Here is an 18,693-nt window from a genome sequence, read left to right as displayed (position 1 = left end):
ATCACACCGCAGAGCTCCGCAGGTGCAGGGCGCTGCTGACTCCCCACTGATATTGAAAAGTTCTTTGGTGTGGGCCTTTTTGGACACGTGTGCAGCAGATCGCACCATTGCTGTTTGCAACCTATGTCTGAAGCGGATCAAGCGTGGCCAGAACAGCAGCCGTTTGGGCACCACATGCTTGACCAGACATATGACGACCTCCCATGCAGTCTGTTTCCCGTATACTATACTTGAGATTTAATATCTCTCAGATATGATTTGGGTTAAATGAGAGTTCTTTGACCAGCTTTAACACAATAACAACATTTATTGGTGAGCAGTTGAAAGTCTATCTAATACACAACCATCTATCTATAGTCTACACCAAGGAAGAAAATATTAGGTTAAAATAAGAGAATTACATGAAGGAATACAGAGTATCTTCCTTAAAACATTAAGCTACAAACATATTTAGTTACAAGTAAATTGCAGACCTTTTCCATAATTACCCTTTGTACCAACGTTCCATTCTGATGGTTGCTCTGCCATAAAAGTGTGTGTTTCCCTCCCATCTAGTCTTTGTATATCATTACATGCTGATGCCTCATTGGTTGGCATAGCGTTACTCTGATTGGTGAGCTTCCCTATTCCTGGTTAAGGACTGGCTACATCTCCAATCCCTATACTTTGCATAAGTCAGCCCCCTTTAATGCATATCCTTGTGAATATTCTGAGCAGGAGATTAACTTGAATCTTCCCGGAAAGTTAAGTGTTGATTACGGGTTGGCCTCCCTTCGTTGCATATCCCGGCATGGGATCCTTTGAAGTGAGTATGTGTAAAACAATGAGGTTTGGATCCCATTGTTCGTATGCACAAGCCTAGGCACCAACTTATCTGGTCTACCAGAGATTTCTGTGAAGATAATATGTTCTGCCCTACATAGATGCAAGCTAAATTAAATATATTCATAATTACAATATTTTACAGCTATTAATGGAGATTTCACATAAGCTCATAAGGCAATAAGTCTGTTGGCAACAGCACTTGAAAGACCCACATCAAAGAAAAAGGCGGACTTCTCCTTGCTCCTCATCTGGGATCTCCAACCCTACTATACCTCCAGTCTTCTCGAAAACCTGCAATGAGAGGAATGAAGGTATAGAAATAGGTGTCCCAAGTACTTGCAGCCAATCTGCTAGCAGTACACCACCATCTGATTTTAGCAGGCAAATTTCCCTACCCCAGTTGTGTATATATTAAATACACTGCAGCTAACTGAATAACCTGCCTGCCTGAAGTATATTAGAAAAAGTACACCAGGAATGGCCTGCAGTCATATATAGCTAAACTGGATGCAGTAAAGATACTTATTTGAAAAGTCCGCGCTTAGGAAAATAACTGTTGAAAAGGGCTGCAGCCTCCCCTTAATTAATTCCTATTGAGGAATTAATTGGAAGTGGTAATAAAGAGATGTGGGGAATTGGCGCTGCCCTATATAATAAATGTTGTATAAGGGTCTAGAAATTAAATAAATAAATAAGTGATTAAATTGGTGACAGCATTTGTGTATGTGAAAGGAATAGATAGGTGTTTGAGTGACTATCCCCCTATATATGCACCAAAAATAAATGAAAATAGTTGATGTAGAATCCTACTAAGTGAATGTGCACATCTTTTGTATCATGTAAATGAATTGAGATTATAATTGCTCCACTACCAGTGGGGACCTATGTATACATAATAAACCAAATAAAAATAATAATGTTAATCAATATTACTCTATATCTATACAAGGGGTCCGTGAAACAACCCACTGTTTAGGTGCTCGTGGTAACCATGTAAGGTTACCAATTAACCCCACTAAATATAGTGATTAAAGTGCACTGAGTGTAAAGTGAACGAGAGTGCAACAAACTCTAAGTTGCAATAAATTAAATGCCCTCAAATTTCATATATATATACCATAAAAAAATATAAATATAGATATAAATATATACAGGAATCCAAACAAATAACATTTATAATAAAGGCAGCAAGTGTAAATACACCATCTGTAGACCAGTCCCTATAATTGGCATATACTGGAATAAAATGTCTAATATGTGGAGATCAGGATCAGTTGACTTGCATTCAGGAATACTCAAAGGGTGATGTAAGGTGACTTCCGTGCAGGTAAAATAAAAGCTGGTGACTCCAAGTGCTCCCCCCTGATGCTCCCCCACTCACCAGAATCCGTCACCCCCGAGGGGGTATTAGGCAGAGAAGTGGGTGTCTTTGGGTAGCTGTCTCTGGTGTCCCTCTTAGGCTCCACTCACCATGAGTTTCTTCTGTTTAGACCGATACTGTGGGTCCCCTTATGCTGATCCAAACCCGGGTACCTTCGCTATTATCCACCTCCGTGCTGTTAAGTCCTCCTCACGCAAAGAAATAAACAGGGGGCTTGCATGGTGAAGTATGTCCGGTTTATTAAAGATAGGCGGAGTCACGCTCACACGTCATACCCGGAAGAGTCGGCTGGAACGCAAGCTGGGACACATGATCATTTCTAGTTCCTGATCTCATCCTCAGCCCTTAGCCGCGACTGCTTACGGTTGATACGCTTTATTGTATATTCAATCTTTAATAAACCGGACATACTTCACCATGCAAGCCCCCTGTTTATTTCTTTGCGTGAGGAGGACTTAACAGCACGGAGGTGGATAATAGCGAAGGTACCCGGGTTTGGATCAGCATAAGGGGACCCACAGTATCGGTCTAAACAGAAGAAACTCATGGTGAGTGGAGCCTAAGAGGGACACCAGAGACAGCTACCCAAAGACACCCACTCCTCTGCCTAATACCCCCTCGGGGGTGACGGATTCTGGTGAGTGGGGGAGCATCAGGGGGGGGGAGAACTTGGAGTCACCAGCTTTTATTTTACCTGCACGGAAGTCACCTTACATCACCCTTTGAGTATTCCTGAATGCAAGTCAACTGATCCTGATCTCCACATATTAGACATTTTATTCCAGTATATGCCAATTATAGGGACTGGTCTACAGATGGTGTATTTACACTTGCTGCCTTTATTATAAATGTTATTTGTTTGGATTCCTGTATATATTTATATCTATATTTATATTTTTTTATGGTATATATATATGAAATTTGAGGGCATTTAATTTATTGCAACTTAGAGTTTGTTGCACTCTCGTTCACTTTACACTCAGTGCACTTTAATCACTATATTTAGTGGGGTTAATTGGTAACCTTACATGGTTACCACGAGCACCTAAACAGTGGGTTGTTTCACGGACCCCTTGTATAGATATAGAGTAATATTGATTAACATTATTATTTTTATTTGGTTTATTATGTATACATAGGTCCCCACTGGTAGTGGAGCAATTATAATCTCAATTCATTTACATGATACAAAAGATGTGCACATTCACTTAGTAGGATTCTACATCAACTATTTTCATTTATTTTTGGTGCCTATATAGGGGGATAGTCACTCAAACACCTATCTATTCCTTTCACATACACAAATGCTGTCACCAATTTAATCACTTATTTATTTATTTAATTTCTAGACCCTTATACAACATTTATTATATAGGGCAGCGCCAATTCCCCAAAACTAGATGCAGTGTAGATATATATATATATATATATATATATATATATACAAGACTGTCTGTATATATGTATTAAATATACTGCAGCTAACTGAATCACCTGCCTGCCTGCTCAATCTAAACTCTCTCTCCGTCCATGCCAACAACACACTACACGGGGCCGACGTGCAGGCAGCCTTATATAGTGTGGGGCGTAGACTTAGTCCCCCTGAGTCATGATTGGCCAAAGGCACCCTTCCTTTGGCCAATTATGGCTCTCTTAGCTGAGGGCGCTGGGATTGGCCAATCATCATATAGCAATGCACTGCGCTCCCGCAGTGCATTATGGGGCGTTACACGCTGCTCAAATTTGGCGCGAACGCCCCATAATGTTCGGTGAACGGGTGAACAGCCAATGTTCGAGTCGAACTTATGTTCGACCCAAACAGAAAGCTCGTCCCTAATGGGAGGAAATAGAGAGCAGGTAAAAGAAGAACGCACTTAGTATGTGATAGGAGGAAATAGAGAGAAGGGGAAAGAAGAACACACTGAGTGTCTGATAGGAGGAAAAAGAACGAGGATCTCTCCATGTGTATGTAAAGACATGACTTTCTCCAGGAGGACAGCGCCATCTTTGGTTAAGTTTTTTCCAGGGTCAAAAGAAAACAAAAAAAGATTAGCCAACTAGACCTGCCTATATTGACCACCAGATATGCCACATAGTTTTCACCATAAATAGTTGACAGAAAATCACATGTGGGCCCCAACGTGTTTCAACTTTAAATTAACCTTCTTCTCCATCATTGGTTCAGAGTTCAAGTATTTTATTTTATTGATAACACTTGAAACTTTTCATTACATATCTTATTTTAGACCCAGTCATGTCATCACTGGGTCTTTGTGCTTCTTATGCAATGCAGGCAGATCGTGGCTGGTGGGCGGGGCCAGCAAGGTGCTGTCCATAACTTACCGAAAATATCACAGCACCCGGCCTCAGCACTCCTCTCAGGAGCCATCAGTGGGAGGAGTTATGCAAATATGAAATTACCTTGATAGGTGGATGTCAGTCTGGTGTGGGCACCCTTGGCAGGGTACAGTTGTATGCAGACTGCCCTGTGCCTCCAGCCCTCAGTTTACTCCGTGCTTTCAGCCTTCAGTCTAGTCTGTGCCTCCAGCCCTCAGTATACTCCATGTCTCCAGCCCTCAGTGTAATAATTATAATAAATAATAATATTTGTGTCAAATTGCAGCGGATCCCCCAGGTTACATCAGGTTACCCCATCAGAGCGCTCCCTTATATCAGGTGTCCCCATCTGAGTGCCCTTTTATATCAAGTGTCCCATCACAGGGCCCCCTTAATATTGGTGACAAACTACAGCTGGTTCCCTTACATCAGTTGTCCTCATTACAGTTCCCACTAATATCAGTTGTCCCCATCAGAGTGTCCCCATCACAGTGCCTACTTACATAGTTCCATAGTAGGTGAGGTTGAAAAAAGATACAAGTCCATCAAGTCCAACCTATGTGTGTGATTATATGTCAGTATTATATTGTATATCCCTGTATGTTGCGGTCGTTCAGGTGATTATCTAATAGTTTCTTGAAGCTATCAATGCTCCCCGCTGAGACCACCGCCTGTGGAAGGGAATTCCACATCCTTGTCGCTCTTACAGTAAAGAACCCTCTACGTAGTTTAAGGTTAAACCTCTTTTCTTCTAATTTTAATGAGTGGCCACGTGTCTTGTTAAACTCTCTTCTGCGAAAAAGTTTTCTCCCTATTGTGGGGTCACCAGTACGGTATTTGTATATTGAAATCATATCCCCTCTCAAGCGTCTCTTCTCCAGAGAGAATAAGTTCAGTGCTCACAACCTTTCCTCATAACTAATATCCTCCAGACCCTTTATTAGCTTTGTTGTCCTTCTTTGTACTCGCTCCATTTCCAGTACATCCTTCCTGAGGACTGGTGCCCAGAACTGGACAGAATACTCCAGGTGAGGCCGGACCAGAGTCTTGTAGAGCGGGAGAATTATCGTTTTATCTCTGGAGTTGATCCCCTTTTTAATGCCAATATTCTGTTTGCTTTGTTAGCAACAGCTTGGCATTGCATGTCATTGCTGAGCCTATCATCTACTAGGACCCCCAGGTCCTTTTCCATCCTAGATTCCCCCAGAGGTTTTCCCCCCAGTGTATAGATTGCATTCATATTTTTGCCACCCAAATGCATTATTTTACATTTTTCTACATTGAACCTCATTTGCCATGTAGTTGCCCACCCCATTTATTTGTTCAGATCTTTTTGCAAGGTTTCCACGTCCTGCGGAGAAGTTATTGCCCTGCTTAGCTTAGTATCGTATGCAAATACAGAGATTGAACTGTTTACCCCATCCTCCAGGTCGTTTATGAACAAATTAACCGCTTCCCGACTGGCGCGCGACTATGTACGTCGGCAGAATGGCACGGCTGGGTAAATGGGCGTACAGGTACGTCCATTTGAATTTCCCGCCGTGTCATTGCGTGCGTGCCGGCCGGGAGCTCCGTGAGTCGGGTCGCGGGTCCCGTGGACTCGATCGCCGCGGGGATACCCACGATCGTCTCACGGAGAGCAGGAACGGGGAGATGCTGATGTAAACAGCATCTCCCCGTTCTGCCTAGTGACAGTGTCACTCGATCTCTGCTCCCTGTCACCGGAGCAGACATCAGTGTACTGACAAACACAGCCCAACCCCCCTACAGTTAGAAACACCTCCCTAGTACTGACTTAACCCCTCCCCGCCCCCTAGTGGTTAACCCCTTCACTGCCAGTGTCATTTACACAGGAATCAATGCATTTTTATAGCACTGATTGCTGTATAAATGACAATGGTCCCAAAAATGTGTCATAAATGTCCGATGTGTCCGCCATAATGTCGCAGTCACAATAAAAATCGCTGATCGCCGCCAAAACTAGTAAAAAAAAAAATTATTGATAAAAATGCCATAAAACTATCCCCTATTTTGTAAACGCTATAACTTTTGCGCAAACCAAACAATAAACGCTTATTGCGATTTTTTTTTACCAAAAATATGTAGAAGAATACGTATCGGCCTAAACTGAGGAAAAAAAATGTTTTTTTATATATCTTTGGGGGATATTTATTATAGCAAAAAGTAAAAAATAATGCGTTTTTTTCAAAATTGTCGCTCTTATTTTGTTTATAGCGCAAAAAATAAAAATCGCAGAGGTGATCAAATACCACCAAAAGAAAGTTCTATTTGTGGGAAAAAAAGGACGTCAATATTGTTTGAGAGCCACGTCGCACGACCGCGCAATTGTCAGTTAAAGCGACGCAGTGCCAAATTGTAAAAAGTGCTCTGGTCAGGAAGGGGGTAAATCCTTCCAGGGCTGAAGTGGTTAAATAGGATTGGTCCCAGCACAGAACCCTGGGGAACCCCACTACCCACCCCTGGCCATTCTGAGTACTCCCCATTTATCACCACCCTCTGAACTCGCCCTTGTAGCCAGTTTTTAATCCATGTACTCACCCTATGGTCCATGCCAACGGAACTTACTTTGTACAGTAAACGTTTATGGGGATCTGTGTCAAATGTTTTTGCAAAATCCAGATACACCACGTCTACGGACCTTCCTTTATTTAGATGGCAACTCACCTCCTCATAGAAGGTTAATAGTTTGGTTTGGCAAGAACGATTCTTCATGAATCCATGCTGATTACTGCTAATGATATCATTCTTATTACTAAAATCTTGTAAATAGTCACTTATCATCCCCTCCAGGAGCTTGCATACTATTGATGTTAGGCTAACTGCTCTATAATTCCCAGGGATGTATTTTGGCCCTTTTTTAAATATTGGTGCTACATTGGCTTTTCTCCAATCAGCTGGTACCATTCCAGTCAGTAGACTGTCAGTAAAAATTAGGAAAAATGGTCTGGCAATTACTTGACTGAGTTCCCTAAGTACCCTCGGGTGCAAGCCATCTGGTCCCGGTGATTTATTAATGTTAAGTTTTTCAGGTCTATTTCTAATTCTAAAGTAAGTGAGGGTTGGTACTCCGCTGTTCAAGCGAAAACCAGATAAAAGAACAATGTGCTGCTAAAGGTACGAATGGCCTCTTACCTTGTGGTAATGAGGTAACCGCATATACAGATGATACTCGAAAAATTAGAATATCGTGCAAAAGTTCATTTATTTCACTAATGCAACTTAAAAGGTGAAACTAATATATGAGATAGACTCATTACATACAAAGCAAGATAGTTCAAGCCGTGATTTGTCATAACTGTGAGGATTATGGCTTACAGCTCATGAAAACTCCAAATCCACAATCTCAGAAAATTAGAATATTACATTCAATCAATAAAACAAGGATTGTACCTAGAACAATATCGGACCTCTGAAATGTATAACCATGCATATGTACTCAGTACTTGGTTTGGGCCCCTTTTGCAGCAATTGCTGCCTCAATGCGGTGTGGCATAGAAGCTATCAGGCTGTGGCATTGCTGAGGTGTTATGAAAGACTAGGATGCTTCAATAGCGACCTTCAGCTCTTCTGCATTGTTCGGTCTCATGTCTCTCATCTTTCTCTTGGCAATGCCCCATAGCTTCTCTATGGGGTTCAGGTCAGGCGAGTTTGCTGGCCAATCAAGCACAGTAATCCCACGGTCATTGAACCAGGTTTTGGTGCTTTTGGCAGTGTGGGCAGGTGCCAAGTTCTGCTGGAAAAGGAAGTCCGCATCCCCATAGAGCTCGTCTGCGATAGGAAGCATGAAGTGCTCCAAAATCTCCTGGTAGAGGGCTGCGTTGACCATGGACTTAATGAAGCACAGTGGACCAACACCAGCAGATGACATGGCTCCCCAAATCAACACAGACTGTGGAAACTTCACACTGGACTTCAAGCATCTTGCCGTGTGTGCCTCTCTATTGTTCCTCCATACTCTGGGTCCTTGGTGTCCAAATGAGATGCAAAATTTTGCTCTCATCAGAAAAGAGGACTTTGGACCTCTGAGCAACAGACCAGGTCTGTTTTTCTTTAGCCCAGATAAGACGCTTCTGACGTGGTTTGTTGTTCAGGAGTGGCTTGACAAGAGGAATACAACATTTGAAGCCCATGTCCAGGATCCGTCTGTGTGTGGTGGCTCTTGATGCACTGACTCCAGCCTCAGTCCACTCCTTGTGAAAGTCCCCAACACTTTTGAATGGCCTTTTCCTGACAATCATCTCCAGGCTGTGGTCATCCCTGCTGCTTGTGCACCTTTTTCTTCCACACTTTTCACTTCCACATAACTTTCTATTAATGTGCTTTGTTACAGCACTTTGGGAACGTCCAACTTCTTTTGCAATTACCTTTTGAGGCTTTCTCTCCTTATGGAGGGTCTCAATGATGGTTTTCTGCACAACTCTCTGGTCAGTAGTCTTTCCCATGATTGTGATTCCTACTAAACCAGACTGAGAGACCATTTAAAGGCTCAGGAACCCTTTGTAGGTGTTATGGCTTAATTAGCTGATTAGAGTGGGACACTTTGAGCCTAGAATATTGCACCTTTTCACAGTATTCTAATTTTCTGAGATTATGGATTTGGGGGTTTTCATGAGCTGTAAGCCATAATCATCACAATTATGACAAATCACGGCTTGAACTATCTTGCTTTGCATGTAATGAGCATGGGTGTCCACAGGTAGGGGCAAGGGGGTCAATAACCCCCCGGAATCAGGGATCGAATCTTAAATTCAGCACAGTTGCGTCCGCCAGTAGGGTGACACCATTAAGGTGCTGTCAAGCCCCCCCATCAGTGTAGCGTGACTTCAGGCTCTTTTCCCTGCTCAGTACAGCAGAGAACTCGGCGGTGCTGTGACAGGAGAAAGGCGAGCTGCGGGCTATCAGAGGTTTCCCCCCGCTTGTCCCACCCTTTCTCCTGTCAGGGAGAAGAGATGGCGGCTCTCACCAGGTTCCTCGCCCAGCTTCCTGCCCGCTCCGTTCCTTCTCTATTGGCCATAACTGAGGGCCAATCAAAGGCGACTAGGAGAGGCAAGCTTCATGGGACATGTAGTCCCAAAAGATTGTCGGCCCCATTTTCCACAGGGAGGAGGCTACAGCTCGATCAAGAGAGAGATTGAGAGACTGCAGCCTGGAAAAAAGCTGAGGGAGAGAGTTCTACGGGACAAAGAACGAGGAGTGTGCTGGGCGGAAGCCAGAGAGAGAGCCACGCTGTCCAGCGCCACAAGAGAGAGCCATGCTGTCCAGCGCCACCAGAAAGAGAGAGACTGATTTTTAAAACAGGTTGCTTTTATTAGTAGTAAACAGTGAGGGTACTCACATTCAGTAAAAAAACAATAGACAATACTCCACGAGCGGCAAGCTCGTCAGCCAGCGTCAGTCTAGGTGCCTTTCCGTCCCTACGTGTGGCGTCATGGTCACGTGACTTCATCAGGGGATTATATTCTAAGGAAGAAGCAAATATCACAGATTTATATATATATATATATGCAGTTACCTCATTACCTCAAGGTAAGAGGCCATTCTTACTCGTGTGTGTCTCTGCACGAAGAGGAGATGATTATTTTTCCTCGGCACCTTTGCCTGCACTTTAATGTTCTTTGCACAAAGAAGAAAGGACTATATTGCTGTTTTTGCACAGTTTACTTGCACTTTGCACAAGACTTTTGCTGGTTTTGCACAGTTTATTTTGCATATTTGCATAGTCCATTTTTTTGCGCATATTTTTACATATAAAATAATTATTGCAGTGTTTAAATATATATCAATAGTATTTTGCACCTTGCACTTTGAAAACTGTCACTTTATTACCTACTGTGGATAGTGTTTGCATTATTGATTTTTTTTTGTTTATTTATTCACTCATTTGCATGTGTACTGCTACCTTTGGTAGCACATTGTTCTTTTATCTGGTTTTCGTTTGAACAGCGCAGCACCAACCCCCACTTACTTTAATCTTTGTATGGATTGACCCTTGTTCAGTGCTTGCAGCAGTTCCATATTTATTTATCTTCCACTTTTGCATGGTAGCGCAGGAATAAATATACACCTTACTATTTCTAATTCTGTCCTCTGTTAACCATGGAGGTGCTTCCTGTGATGTGTCATGAGGATAAACACTGTAGTTTTGGTTAGTGAAAGCCCCCCTGATTCCCTCGTGAAGACTGAGGAGAAGAATAAATTCAATACCTTCACCATCTCACCATCCGTTGTAACCAGATTCCCTCCATCATCCTTTATGGGTCTGTACTCCCTCTTTTACTGTTTATATACTTAAAAGAATTTCTTGGGTTTTTTTTTGCTCTCCTCTGCTACCTGTCTTTCATGTTCTATCGTAGCCACTCTAATTCCACGCTTACATTTCTTGTTGCATTCTTTGTAAAGTCTGAATGTTGATGATGATCCCTCAGCCTTGTATTTTTTGAAGGCCTTCTCTGCTTTTATATGCATTTTTACATTGTAGTTAAGCCATCCAGGACTTCTGTTTGCTCTTTTAAATTTATTTCCCAATGGGATGCATTGGCTAATGCCCTTATTTAATATGCTCTTAAAGCATCTCTCCTCCGTGTTCTTTGTTCCTAAGATTTTATCCAAATTTATATCTTCTAGCAAGGTTCGTAGTTTTTGGCTCTTTTAAAATTCAGTGTCTTCATATTCCCCTTATGTTTCCTATTTGTGTGATTTATACTGAAGTTAATTGACCTGTGATCGCTGTTTCCTAAATTGCCCCTTATTTCCACATCCGTGATCAGGTCTGTATTGTTGGTAATCAGTAGGTGTCAGAAACCATGAAATCAGACCGAGATCGAAGTACAGTTAAATCACACTTGTTTAATAATAAAAGTAAGAAGAACAAATGTAGTCAAAACATAGCCAGAGTTCAGGAACCGGAACGGATAGTCAGACAAGCCAAACGTCAGGGAGTCGGAGATCAGAGTAGTAAAATAGCAAGCAGAATCTGGAGCCAGAAGGGATGTCAGCCAAGCAAGTCTTTTAACAAGAATGTTGGAGAGCGTCTCTGTGATGTTGACTAAAGCGAAGGCAGAGATCCTCTGGGATGGACGGCTTATTTAGGCAGGACTGACAAGCAGGATATCATCAACAGCTGAGTAACTGTGGAGAGATAGGAGCTGGCAATTAGCTGACAGCTGAGAGGCCAGTTCAGAGAAGGAAGGGCTGAGCCCAGCCCTGACAGTAGGTCTAGTAACGCTTTGTTTCTAGTTGGTGCGACTACCATCTGACCCATGAAATTGTCCTGCAAGACATTTAGGAACTGGCGAGCCTTAGACGAATGCGCGGTTCCTTCCGCCCAGGGAATACCCTTGAATGGTTGCCAACCAATCATGAGAGCTGTTGAACCAAGTCTCTGAAATTCCCCTCAAAATCGAAATCCTCCTCGTACAACAGTATCTCTAGTTCTCCCATCTTGTCCGCCAGCCTCCTGGCATTGGTGAACATGCCACGTAGTTTAGACCAGTCGCATACTGTCTTCTTATTGGGTGTTCTGAGGTTGCAAATAGGACTTGTTACTATACTTACCTGGGTTTATGTGCTTTAGTCAACCTACCACTAATGCCCCCAATACTACCCTCTGGAATATGTTCCACGCTGATTATCTCTACCTCTGGACCCTCCTTCCTAGTTTAAAAGCCCCTCTAACTTTTCGGCCTTACTTATATAAGGTATCGCCACCAGAGTCTTCCTTACATCAGGTGTCCCCATCAGAGTGCCCCCAACATCAGGTGTCCCCATCAGAGTCCTCCTTACATCAGGTGTCCCCATCAGAGTCCTCCTTACATCAGCTGTCCCCATCAGAGTGCCCCCCTTCATCAGGTCTCCCCATCAGAGTGCCCTCTTACATCAGGTGTTCTCATCAGAGTGCACCCTGACATCAGGTGTCCCCATCAGAGTCCTCCTTATATCAGGTGTCCCCATCAGAGTGCCCCCCTACATCAGGTGTCCCCATCAGAGTCCTCCTTACATCAGGTGTCCCCATCAGAGTACTCCTTACATCAGGTGTCCCCATCAGAGTCCTCCTTACATCAGGTGTCCCCATCAGAGCGCCCCCTTACATCAGGTGTCCCCATCAGAGTCCTCCTTACATCAGGTGTCCCCATCAGAGTCCTCCTTACATCAGGTGTCCCCATCAGAGCGCCCCCTTACATCAGGTGTCCCCATCAGAGTGCCCCTTACATCAGGTGTCCCCATCAGAGTACTCCTTACATCAGGTGTCCCCATCAGAGTCCTCCTTCCATCAGGTGTTCCCATCAGAGTCCTCCTTACATCAGGTGTCCCCATCAGAGCGCCCCCTTACATCAGGTGTCCCCATCAGAGTGCCCCTTACATCAGGTGTCCCCATCAGAGTGCCCCCTTACATCAGGTGTCCCCATCAGAGTGCCTCCTCACATAAGGTACTTTTTTACTTACTGAAAAATACAACAGATAAACAGTTAATATGGACCTGTCATCAGATATATTGCAGTAGTGTTGCAGTCTGATCACTGGGAGACGGGAGACTGAGTAAGTATTTCCTCCTGACTGCAGCAGGCTGATGACATCATCTCAGCCTAGGCATAGTCACTGACTGGAACTCAAGGATGTTTTTTTAATGATAAAATATGGAACTTTTCTGGGAAAAAAAACAGTTGCTGTGTATTGTGACATGTCAGGAATGTAGTCACACACATGTATTATTACTGACAGGTCCACTTTAATTGAATATTAAATTTTGTAACAACATGCCATTTTTGAAAGCATTGTTACTGATAGGTTCACTTTAACAGTATGGCGGAAATTCAGCTCCGAACTTTAACAGGTTAAAAAGGTTTGACGCGGTGGCCTAATCTAGTTATTGTGCGGAGGTTCAGTGACACAGAAGACGGGAGGTAATGAGCTGCAGGTTTGTCACATGTGCCTATTCTGCAATAATTCTAGAATAAATGATCCAGGCACCAAACAGCATTACAGTACAGAAAAAGTGGGTATAGAAAAGAATCACTCCCCTTCAAAATAATCACATTTTGTTGCTTGGCAGCCAGAAATGAAAACAGGCACAGTGTTTGTTTTATCCAGCCGTATTTACCCCGTGCAACTTATAACATCCAAAAGAAAGATATAACACCAACATGTCAAAAAAAAAAAAAATTCAAAAACAATAAAAAGGATCACCCCCCCTCCTAAAAATGACTTGTAAAGTCAGTCAGGTGCAGCTAATCACCTTCTCAATGGCACACAAATCCATTTAACTTGCAACTCTGATTGGCTGTGGTCATTTTGATTAGCTCAGCATGAAAAGAGCTTTCCTGGAGCTTTTCAGTCCCTGGTAGTGCAACTGAAGCAAACAATTTAACTATGGGTGGCAAGGCGCTGTCACCGGGATCTCTGGGATAAAGCTGAGGACGGGCACAAAGGCTTTATCAATGCCTACAAGCACAGTGACGTCTATTATTAAGCAGTGGAAGGTATTTGGTACAACACAGACCCTCCCTGGATCAGGACCTCGCTCCAAACAACAACTCTGACAAAGAGTGGTCATTGTCTGCATGTGGCACCAATATCACAAATTCTCCACAAATGTGGCTTTCATGGGGGGAGGGGTGCAAGAAAAAAAAAGCCACTCCTCGAGAAAGGCCTTTAATGTAGGAATGGTGTCACCACTGAGCTTTGCACAAAACGCACCTTGAAGATTCTGAGGCCACATGGAAAAAGGTGTTATGGCCAGATGAGGATAACATTTAATTATTTGGCCTCAACACTAAACTATACAAAATCCATCCAGTTAACACCATTCCTACTTAAAAGCATGGAGGTGGTAATATCCTGTTATGGGGGGTGGTAATATCCTGTTATGGGGGGTGGTAATATCCTGTTATGGGGGGTGGTAATATCTTGTTATGGGGGGTGGTATTATCTTGTTATGGGGGTCTTTCTCAGGGACTGGAGCACTTGTCAGGGTAGAAGGAAAAATGGATGGGGCAAAATACCATCACATTCTTGAGGAAAATCTGCTGCCCTCTGCTGCCAGAAAGTTGTCATTGAGAAGGTTTACCTTCCAACATGACCCAAAGCACACAGAACAATGAGCACACAGTGGTTGGAGGAGAAAAAAGTGAATGTCCTTGCATAGCCTAGTCAGATTCCAGACTTCAACCCCATTGAAAATCTGTGGAATGACTTGAAGACTACAGTCCACAAACGGTCACCATCAAATGTAACTGAACTTGAGCAGTTCTGCAAAGAAGAGCAAATATTCCAAAGTCTAGATGTGCAAAGTTAGTAGAGACAAATCCCAACAGACTAAAGGCTGGAATTACAGCAAAAGGTGGTTCAACAAAATACTGATACAAGGGGGTGATCCTTTTTCCAACTCAGTGATTCTGTTTTTTATTTGTATTTTTTATTTCTGACATGTTGGTGTTACAGTATCTCACAAAAGCAAGTACACCCCTCACATTTTTGTAAATCTTTTCTTCTATCTTTTCATGTGACAACACTGAAGAAATGACACTTGTCTACAATGTAAAGTAGTGAGTGTACAGCTTGTATAACAGTGTAAATTTGCTGTCCCCTCAAAATAACTCAACACACACCCATTAATGTCTAAACCGCTGGCAACAAAAGTGAGTACACCCCTAAGTGAAAATGTCCAAATTGGGCCCAAAGTGTCAATATTTTGTGTGGCTGCCATTATTTTCCAGCACTGCCTTAACCCTTTTGGACGTGGAGTTCATCAGAGCTTCACAGGTCACCACTGGAGTCCTCTTTCACTCCTCCATGACAACATCATGGAGCTGGTGGATGTTAGAGACCTTGCGCTCCTCCACCTACCATTTGAGGATGTCCCACAGATGCTCAATATGGTTTAGGTCTGGAGACACGCTTGGCCAGACCATCACCTATACCCTCAGCTTCTTTAGAAAGACAGTGGTTGTCTTGGAGGAGTGTTTGGGGTTGTTATCATGTTGGAATACTTCCCTGCGGCCCAGTCTCCGAAGGGAGGGGATCATGCTTTGCTTTAGTATGTCACAGTACATGTTGGCATTCATGGTTACCTCAATGAACTGTAGCCCCCCAGTGCCGGCAGCACTCATGCAGCCCCAGACCATGACACTCCCACCACCATGCTTGACTGTAGGCAAGACACACTTGTCTTTGTACTCCTCACCTGGTTGCCACCACACACGCTTGTCACCATCTGAACCAAATAAGTTTATCTTGGTCTCATCAGACCACAGGACATGGTTCCAGTAATCCATGTCCTTAGTCTGCTTGTCTTCAGCAAACTGTTTGCGGGCTTTCCTGTGCATCATCTTTAGAAGAGGCATCCTTCTGGGATGACAGCCATGCAGATCAATTTAATGCAGTGTGCGGCGTATGGTCTGAGCACTGACAGGCTGACCCCCCACCCCTTCAACCTCTGCAGCAATTCTGGCAGCACTCATACGTCTATTTCCCAAAGACAACCTCTGGATATGACGCTGAGCACATGCACTCAACTTCTTTGGTCGACCATGGCGAGTCCTGTTCTGAGTGGATCCTGTCCTGTTAAACCACTGTATGGTCCTGGGCACCGTGCTGCAGCTCAGTTTCAGGGTCTTGGATCTTCTTACAACAATTGTAGAGCAACAATTCTTTTTTTCAGATCCTCAGAGAGTTCTTTGCAATGAGGTGCCATGTTGAACTTCCAGTGACCAGTATGAGAAAGTGAGAGCGATAACACCAGATTTAACACACCTGCTCCCCATTCACACCTGAGACCTTGTAACACTAACGAGTCACATGACTCGAGGGAAAATGGCCGATTGGGCCCAATTTGGACATTTTCACTTAGGGGTGTACTCACTTTTGTTGCCAGCGGTTTAGACATTAATGGCTGTGTGTTGAGTTATTTTGAGGGGACAGCAAATTTACACTGTTATACAAGCTGTACACTCACTACTTTACATTGTAGCAAAGTGTCATTTCTTTAGTGTTGTCACATGAAAAGATAGAGGAAAAGATTTACAAAAATGTGAGGGGTGTACTCACTTTTGTGAGATACTGTATATCTTTCACTTGGATGTTATAAGGTGTTCTGAGTAAATACAGCTGGATAAAACAAAAACTGTGTCTGTCTTCATTTCAGGCTGCAAAGCAACAAAATGTAATTAATGTAAAGAAGGGTGATTCTTTTCTATACCCATTGTACCCAGATTGAAGGGAGGGCACTGCACTACATACTGGGATGGAAGGGAAGGCACAGGGTTTGGAAACATTTTTGCTTTCTTTATTATGTTCAGGACTAAAAGATTTTTATTATATTAATATACAGGATTTATATAGCGCCAACAGTTTGCGTAGTGCTTTACAATATAAAGGGAGACAATACAGCAGCAATACAATTCAAAACAAGAGGGTCAGGAGGGCCCTGGGAGCTTACAATCTAATAGGGAGGGGCTGGTGGAACAAAGGTAATAACTGTGAGGGATAAACTGATGGGAGAAGCAGAAGATTTGGTTATTAGCTGAAGGCAGGATAGGCCGCTCTAAAGAGATACGTTTTCGGGGATCACCTTAAAGTGGACAAAGTAGGAGATGGCTAGACAGATTGCGGTATTGAGTTCCAGCTCTGGAGAAGTCCTGGAGATGAGCATGGGAGGAGGAGACATAGGAACTAGAGAGCAGGAGGTCTTGGGAGCAGCAGAGAGGATGGTTTGGGTGATATTTGGAGATAAGATTGGTTATGTAGCTCGGGACAGAGTTGTGAATGGGGGGGGGGGGAGGTGCAGTGAATGTGAATAATCGGCTCAACTGGTGAATAATAGACCCAATGCATAATAAGCCCAACTGGTATATACCGATCTTTTATTTCATCTATGGAGATGGGGGAGTAGTGGATGTGAGTAATAGGCCCAACTGGGGAGTAATAGGCCGAATAAATAATAGGCCCAATTGGTGTATACCTAACTTTTATTTTATCTGTATTTATTTTATCTTATCCCTATGGAGCGGTGCAGTGAATGTGAGTAATATTGCCAACAGATAATCGGCCTCACCAGTGTATGTAGGGTAAGGGCGGGTCAAGGTGATAGGATGGTCATCACATCCTCCATGTTTCCGTCCTCGTGTGGGAACCAAGCAAGGGTCACATGAGAGGTCTACCCCAGGGTGGGTTCTTCTGGGCTACGCTAGGCACTTTATACAGGGTCGCTAGAATTCACCTGGGGTACCTTTACTTTAGCCACGCTCATGACCCGATAGATGACAAGCATAAACAAATGATATTAAGCTCTCTTGATGTTATAAGCAGTACCATGGCATTTAGGAGTGACACGCAGAGCCAATGCCCCCTCCACCTGTCCAGTATATCACTGCTACCTCACTCCCAGTAACAGTATGGGGTCCCGCCATGCACCTAGCACGGTCTCCATGCGTGCACTTCAGTTAACGCTTTCTCTTCCGTACCTGTGCACAGGATGAGGGCCCTGGCGGTATAGATCTGCTTCTGTTACTATGGGAAACAGGTCAGGGCTGAAGGAGTGCCACCAACATCTCCCTCTCTGCAAGAGGCTATCTCCCCTGCCACATGTACACACTTAACGACAGGCTACTAGAGAAATCTGCACTACCCTTGGTAACCACTTGTATCTTCACACTGTACCAACTCTTGTACTGATGTCTTCATGATGTCTTTCTTCATATGTGCCGGTTACTTACATTGCACCCCTTTGGTAACTTCAAACCAGGCAAAGCAAAGTCTCAAAAGCTTTGCTTAAAGAATAAATTAACATGATGACAACGACGAATGACAGTCCAAGATAAAGTGCAGACATTCCCCAACATCCCTAGTACCTAACTACAGGCTTGCCCCAGCATACTTGTTCAAGCAAAGTCCAATGTTGGTGAAGTCCATATCTGGAATTTAACTGCAGCTTTGGCAAGATACGGTCCATCCAAACTCCAGCAATGACACCAGGCAGAGCATCCCTCTTTGAGTGTGTGTGTAAGTCTCCCCTCTCCTCCTTCTCTCTCAGGATCCGGGCCCTCGTCCTTTTCATGGAAAACACAGGACCAGAGGGTTGGACCCAAGAAAAACCTGCCAAGAAAAATCTGGGAGTGCAGTTAACCCCTAATTTC

The 18,693-nt window shown here is 43.5% G+C and overlaps 1 protein-coding gene across 2 annotated transcripts in view; it reads left to right on the top strand.

The window, feature by feature from the left end:
- The window catches only part of PDE2A (phosphodiesterase 2A), a 791,783-nt gene that overhangs the window by 279,936 nt on the left and 493,154 nt on the right, over nucleotides 1-18,693 (top strand). Inside the window, exon 1 of one of the 2 annotated variants that reach the window (XM_073612619.1) lies at nucleotides 10,709-10,821. The exons of the other annotated variant lie outside the window; for it this stretch is intronic. The gene's annotated coding sequence lies outside the window, so the exon portion shown is untranslated. Of the gene's footprint in view, nucleotides 1-10,708; nucleotides 10,822-18,693 lie in introns of those variants that run through there. 2 annotated transcript variants of the gene reach the window in all.

This window comes from Aquarana catesbeiana, linkage group LG02, assembly GCF_042186555.1.
Source record: "Aquarana catesbeiana isolate 2022-GZ linkage group LG02, ASM4218655v1, whole genome shotgun sequence".
Lineage (NCBI taxonomy): Eukaryota > Metazoa > Chordata > Amphibia > Anura > Ranidae > Aquarana > Aquarana catesbeiana.
This window is presented reverse-complemented; position numbering and strand designations above follow the sequence as displayed.